General features: G+C 49.6%; 1 protein-coding gene across 1 annotated transcript in view; it reads right to left on the reverse strand.

The window, feature by feature from the left end:
* The window catches only part of MEGF8 (multiple EGF like domains 8), a 133160-nt gene extending 128557 nt beyond the window's left edge, over positions 1-4603 (reverse strand). The window contains exon 1 of the mRNA XM_040327291.1: positions 4506-4603. The gene's annotated coding sequence lies outside the window, so the exon portion shown is untranslated. The remainder of the gene's footprint in view (positions 1-4505) is intronic.
* Between the last annotated feature and the right edge of the window lie 2296 nt (positions 4604-6899).

A 6899-nucleotide genomic window follows, 5' to 3' on the forward strand; every position in this document is an offset into this window, starting at 1 on the left:
TCTTTCTACTTACGTGGCGTATCTATAGATACGCCGACGTAAAACAATGCTGAATCTAGCTCCATATTTTTTACTTTTTGCTATAATAAATATCCCCAAAAAATATATTTTAAAAAAAAACGTTTTTTTACCCCTCAGTTTAGGCCGATCCGTATTCTTCTACATATGTTTGGTAAGAAAATAAAAAAAAACAATAAGCGTTTATTGATTGGTTTGCGCAAAAGTTATAGCGCCTACAGAATAGGGGATAGTTTTAAGGCATTTTTATTCATATTTATTTTTTTACTAGTAATGGCGATTTTTTTCGTGACTGCGACATTATGGCGGACACATCGGACACTTTTGACACATTTTTGGGACCATTGACATTTATACAGCGAACAGTGCTATAAAAATACACTGATTACTGTGTAAATGACACGGGCAGTGAAAGGGTTAACCACTAGGTGGCGCTGTAGGGGTTAAGTGTGTCCTGATGAGTGCTTCTAACTGTGGGGGGGGGGACACTTTCATTTCACGGATGTTTTGCAATGAACTTGATGTGACTGTTTTATCTGTAACTTATTATTATTATTATTATTCTGCGCATAAGGATTGTTTCTATTTACTAGCACAGGATTGCTTATATCTATATGTGTCTTATATTAAGCGCCACTTCACTTTATTATTCAGATCTTCAGTGAAGAATTGATCTCCCCGTGTGAAGTAGAAGGGCGGAAGATGTGGGATTTTCTCGGGCCGATGTCGATATTTAGAAATCGGGGCGGCCGATATATAGTGCCGATTTTTTTTTTTCTTATTTATCTCAGAAAATCTAGGGTGAAGAGGTGGGGAGGAGGTTATTGTTTAGGGTGGGGTGCAGCCTATCAGTGTCCATCAGTGCCACCTCATTAGTGCCCACCAGTTCAGCCTGCCAGTGCCACTTCATTAGTGCCCACCAGTTCAGCCTGACAGTGTCCTTTATTGCCCACCAGTGAAGCCTGTCAGTGCAACCTCATCAGTACCCACCAGTGCATCCCATTAGTGCCACCTCATTGGTGTCCATCAGTGCATCCTACCAGTGCATCCCACCATTGCCAACCAGTGAATCGCACCATTGCCAACCAGTGAATCCCACCATTGCCAACCAGTGCATCCCACCAGTACAAACCAGTGCATCCCACCAGTGCATCCCACCAGTGCCAACCAGTGCATCCCACCATTGCCAACCAGTGCATCCCACCATTGCCAACCAGTAAATCCCACCATTGCCAACCAGTGCATCCCACCAGTACAAACCAGTGCATCCTACCAGTGCCAACCAGTGCATCCAACCAGTGCATCCTACCAGTGCCAACCAGTGCATCCCACCATTGACAACCAGTGCATCCCACCATTGCCAACCAGTGCATCCCACCATTGCCAACCAGTGAATCCCACCATTGCCAACCAGTGAATCCCACCATTGCCAACCAGTGAATCCCACCAGTACAAACCAGTGCATCCTACTAGTGCCAACCAGTGCATCCCACCAGTGCCAACCAGTGCATCCCACCATTGCCAACCAGTGCATTCCACCAGTGCCAACCAGTGCATCCTACTAGTGCCAACCAGTGCATCCTACTAGTGCCAACCAGTGCATCCCACCAGTGCCAACCAGTGCATCCCACCAGTGCCAACCAGTGCATCCCACCATTGCCAACCAGTGCATTCCACCATTGCCAACCAGTGCATCCTACTAGCGCCAACCAGTGCATCCCACCATTGCCAACCAGTGCATCCCACCATTGCCAACCAGTGCATTCCACCATTGCCAACCAGTGCAGCTCATCAGTGCCTGCCAGTACAGCTGATCAGTGCCTGCCAGTACAGCTGATCAGTGCCCGCCAGTGCAGCTCATCAGTGCCCACCAGTATAGCTCAATAATATAATTCACTGCCACCTCATCGATGCCCACCAGCGGAGCGGTCCCGGCTTCGTTCCCTTATCTGGCCAAAGACGGCTCCATTCGTCCCCTGACGTGCTGCGCGCCCCGCCTCTGCCTCCAGACTACAAACCCCAGAATGCAGCGCGGCCAGTAACAGCCAATCGGTGGCCGCTGCTGCCGACTTCCTCCACTGGGAGAAAAAAAGAAAAGTCTGCAGGCAGCGGGCGTGATAGCAGCGGTTTAGAATAGACGGTGGGCGGCCGGGGGAGGGATTTGCACCCAGCACGCCCCTGCCTCAGATCCCTTTACAATCGCCCTTTTTTTTACATAATAATCAGTTGATGCAGATTTCTTCAAAAAGGTGAAATATCGGTCGCCCTCTAATCTGATTGGGCTCTTGGGGTATACAGCTGGATCACCTTCCTAACCGCGATAACGATTCTTGGCGATCAATCGTGCAGCTCTACATTGAAGCATAGATATGTCATCAAAACGCTTCAATAACCAACGCGTTTCGTTTCATAGGGTACTATGACCAAGCTCCACCCATGGAGTGAAACGCGTTGAACCAGCGGCTCTGATAGGCTGTAATCGGCTTCCAAATAGTTATCCAGGGGACGCACGGGGGGTGTGCATTCCCTGGTTCACACTGACAGGCGTCTCAGCCAATCAGGTTCACCGGTTCTGGTTACCGGTAACCTGATTGGCTGAAGCAACATCGAGGGCCGGACTACTTTGAGAGATCGTAGAGGAAGATCCGAGGATGGCTGACCGAGAAAGGTAAGTGCCAGGCGGGGGGGGGGGCAATCTGGCGGCATTTTAGGGGCACACTGGCAGCAATTGATGGGCACACTGGCAGCAATTGATGGGCACAGTGGCTGCATTTGGCATGGCACAGTAGCGACAATTGATGGGCACAGTGGTGACAATTGATGGGCACAGTAGCAACAATGGCATGGCACAGTGGTGACAATTGATGGGCACACAGGCTGCGTTTGGCATGGCACAGTGGTGACAATTGATGGGCACAGTGGCGACAATTGATGGGCACAGTGGCTGCATTTGGCATGGCACAGTGGCAACAATTGCTGGGCACAGTGGCGACAATGGCATGGCACAGTGGCGACAATTGCTGGGCACAGTGGCGACAATTGATGGGCACAGTGGCGACAATGGCTACGTTTGGCATGGCACAGTGGCTACAATTCATGGTCACAGTGGCGACAATTGATGGGCACAGTGGCGACAATTGATGGGCACAGTGGCGACAATTCATGGGCACAGTGGCGACAATTCATGGGCACAGTGGCGACAATTCATGGTCACAGTGGCGACAATTGATGGGCACAGTGGCGACAATTGATGGGCACAGTGGCTGCATTTGGCATGGCACAGTGGCGACAATTGATGGGCACAGTGCCGACAATTGATGGGCACAGTGGCGACAATTGATGGGCACAGTGGCTGCATTTGGCATGGCACAGTGGCGACAATTGATGGGCACAGTGCCGACAATTGATGGGCACAGTGGCGACAATTGATGGGCACAGTGGCTGCATTTGGCATGGCACAGTAGCGACAATTGATGGGCACAGTGGTGACAATTGATGGGCACAGTAGCAACAATGGCATGGCACAGTGGTGACAATTGATGGGCACACAGGCTGCGTTTGGCATGGCACAGTGGTGACAATTGATGGGCACAGTGGCGACAATTGATTGGCACAGTGGCGACAATTGATGGGCACAGTGGCTGCATTTGGCATGGCACAGTGGCAACAATTGCTGGGCACAGTGGCGACAATGGCATGGCACAGTGGCGACAATTGCTGGGCACAGTGGCGACAATGGCTGGGCACAGTGGCGACAATTGATGGGCACAGTGGCGACAATTGATGGGCACAGTGGCGACAATGGCTGCGTTTGGCATGGCACAGTGGCGACAATTCATGGTCACAGTGGCGACAATTGATGGGCACAGTGGCGACAATTGATGGGCACAGTGGCGACAATTGATGGGCACAGTGGCGACAATTCATGGTCACAGTGGCGACAATTGATGGGCACAGTGGCGACAATTGATGGGCACAGTGGCTGCATTTGGCATGGCACAGTGGCGACAATTGATGGGCACAGTGAGGCTCCAATTGTTATTTTTTTCGTTTGTTTGCGCCCCCCCCAAAAAATTTGGAGCACCAGCCAGCTCTAAGGACAGCATGGAGTTTGCTGAACATCTGCATGCAGGACACCCCCTTGGGCCCTAGTGCTGTCTCACCCTCTCCAAGTCTGAGTGCTGCTGCACCACACACAAAAACAACTCCCATGCTGGCAGAGCAGTGTAAATCCCAGGTCTGGCTGGACGGAAATACAATAAATATCTCCATTATATACAATACATTGGTGAGTGAAGCTGTGTGCACGGCTGTAGGCTCCCTATACACAACCTGGAAGGGTCTGCTGGGACTTACAGTGCACCACACCACATAACAATGGGGAGCCTGCCGGTGCATGCTGGGAACTGTGGTGCCATTGGATGTCCCAGCCTACCCAGCACTGATCCCGGTCCAGTACACACCCCACCCATCTCCAGCACACTCACCCTCCTCCGCCTGCTCGATCCGCTATATACACCTCTGGACTCCCACATGAACCGGAACCAAAACTCGCCAGCTGAGCACCGCAACCGGAAGCAGTCGCTCCACACCACGCCCCCTGTACGGAAAATACACGGGCCTCTGAGAACAGAGCGCTTAGAGCGTGATAGAGGAGGAATGGGATAGGGCGACACCGCTTGCTAGTTCCGTACAACAGCTCTCTTTGCGCCCTCTAGGGGCAGAAAATAGCGTAGGGAAAATGACAGTGCAATTGCAACAAAGCTTGGGCCAGGTGTGAAGTGAGCGGCTGTCCTTTAAAATTCCTTTTCATTGAAAAAAATAAAAATAAACAAATAATCCAAAACAATATAAATAGACTGCCATGGTGTATAAAGCATCTACTTGTTTGCAATACATACCTTATTTTGAGATGGGAATGAGGGACACCTACTAGCAATGGTATGTAGGCATAGGACACGCCCCCTGCCACACCCCCTTAACCACTTAAGCCCCAGACCATTTGGCTGGCCAAAGACCAGGCCACTTTTTGCGATTCGGCATTGCGTCGCTTTAACTGACAATTGTGCGCGGTTGTGCGACGTGGCTCCCAAACAAAATTGATGTCCTTTTTTCCCCACAAATAGAGATTTATTTTGGTGGTATTTGATCACCTCTGCGGTTTTTCGTTTTTGCGCTGTAAACAAAAAAAGAGCAACAATTTTGAAAAAAACAATGGGGTCGATCCAGAAAGAATTTACGCAGGCGTATCTATTGATACGCCGCGTAAATTCAAAGCTGCGCCGGCGTATCTTCTTTCTGTATTCAGAAAGCAAGATACGCCTGAATGGGGGCTAGATCCGACTGATGTACGTCTTAGTACGCCGTCGGATCTTAGGGGCATTATTACGCTGGCCGCTAGGTGGCGCTTTCGTTGATTTCCGCGTAGTCTATGCAAATTAGCTAGATACGCCGATTTTTTTACGTCGTTTACGTAAGGCTTTTTTCGGCGTAACATTACCCCTGGGTCTATGAGGCGTACGCAATGTTAAGTATGGATGCCGGGACAGCGTTGAATTTTCCGTCGTGTACGTCGTTTGCGTAAAACTTTCGCGAACAGGGCTTTGCGTAAATGCGTTCACGTCAAAAGCATTGACTATTTGCGACGTGATTTTGAGCATGCGCACTGGGATACCCCCACGGACGGCGCATGCGCCCTTCAAAAAAACCCGTCATTTACGTGGGGTCAAGTAGAACTAACATAAAACACGCCCACATCTTATCCATTTGAATTGCGCGCCCTTACACCGACACATTTACGCTACGCCGCCGTAACTTTAGACGCAAGTGCTTTGTGAATACAGCACTTGCCTCTCAAAGTAGCGGCGGCGTAGCATAACTACGATACGCTACGCCTGCTTAAAAGTACGCCGATCTACGTGGATCTGGCCCAATATGTTTTACTTTTTGCTATAATAAATATCCAATTAAAAAAAAAAAAAATTCTCAGTTTAGGCCGATACGTATTCTTCTACATATTTTTGGTAAAAGAAAAATCGCAATAAGCGTTTATTGATTGGTTTGCGCAAAAGTTATAGTGCCTACAAAATAGGGGATAGATTTATGGTTTTTTTTTATATACTAGTAATGGCGGTTATCTGCGATTTGTGTCGGGACTGCGATATTGCAGCGGACACATCGGACACTATTTTGGGACCATTCACATTTATACAGCGAACAGTGCTATAAATATGCACTGATTACTGTATAATTGTCACTGGCAGGGAAGGGGTTGAATGTGTTCCCTGGGAGGTGTTCTTACTGTGGTTGGAGGGGACTGACTGGGGGAGGTGACCGCTGGGTGTCCCTATGTTGCTCTATTTTTGTTTATAGCGCAAAAAATAAAAACCGCAGAGGTGATCAAATACCACCAAAGGAAAGCTTTATTTGTGGGGAAAAAAGGACGCCAATTTTGTTTGGGAGCCACGTCGCACGACCGCCCAATTGTCTGTTAAAGCGACGCATTGCCGAATCGCAAAACCTGGCCGGGTCCTTTAGCTGCATTTTGGTCCGGGTCTTAAGTGGTTAGGTAAATTTAGGCAGTCTGTTTTGATCTGATCTGGGTTTGGAGTGGTTTAGAGTAGCAGCTGGTGATTCACAGGCAGCATCACTGAGACCTCCCTCTTCTTTCCAGAGTTGGCTGGAAAGTTCTGGAAAGAGAGTGGGGGAGGAGAGCTGGAGCCGCCTGGGAGCCCTGACCAATCCCCAACTTGGATTGGCAGGGGCAGGCCTCCTTAAATACCCATGGTCAGCCCAGCTGCGGGAAGTTGTTTGGGTGAAAGAGCTGGAGATGGAGTGTTAGGCTGTCGGGGCCTTTGAGGGAGCTCCCCAGTCTGGGGGGG

Source organism: Rana temporaria, chromosome 10, assembly GCF_905171775.1.
Source record: "Rana temporaria chromosome 10, aRanTem1.1, whole genome shotgun sequence".
In the NCBI taxonomy this organism is placed as follows: Eukaryota; Metazoa; Chordata; class Amphibia; order Anura; family Ranidae; genus Rana; species Rana temporaria.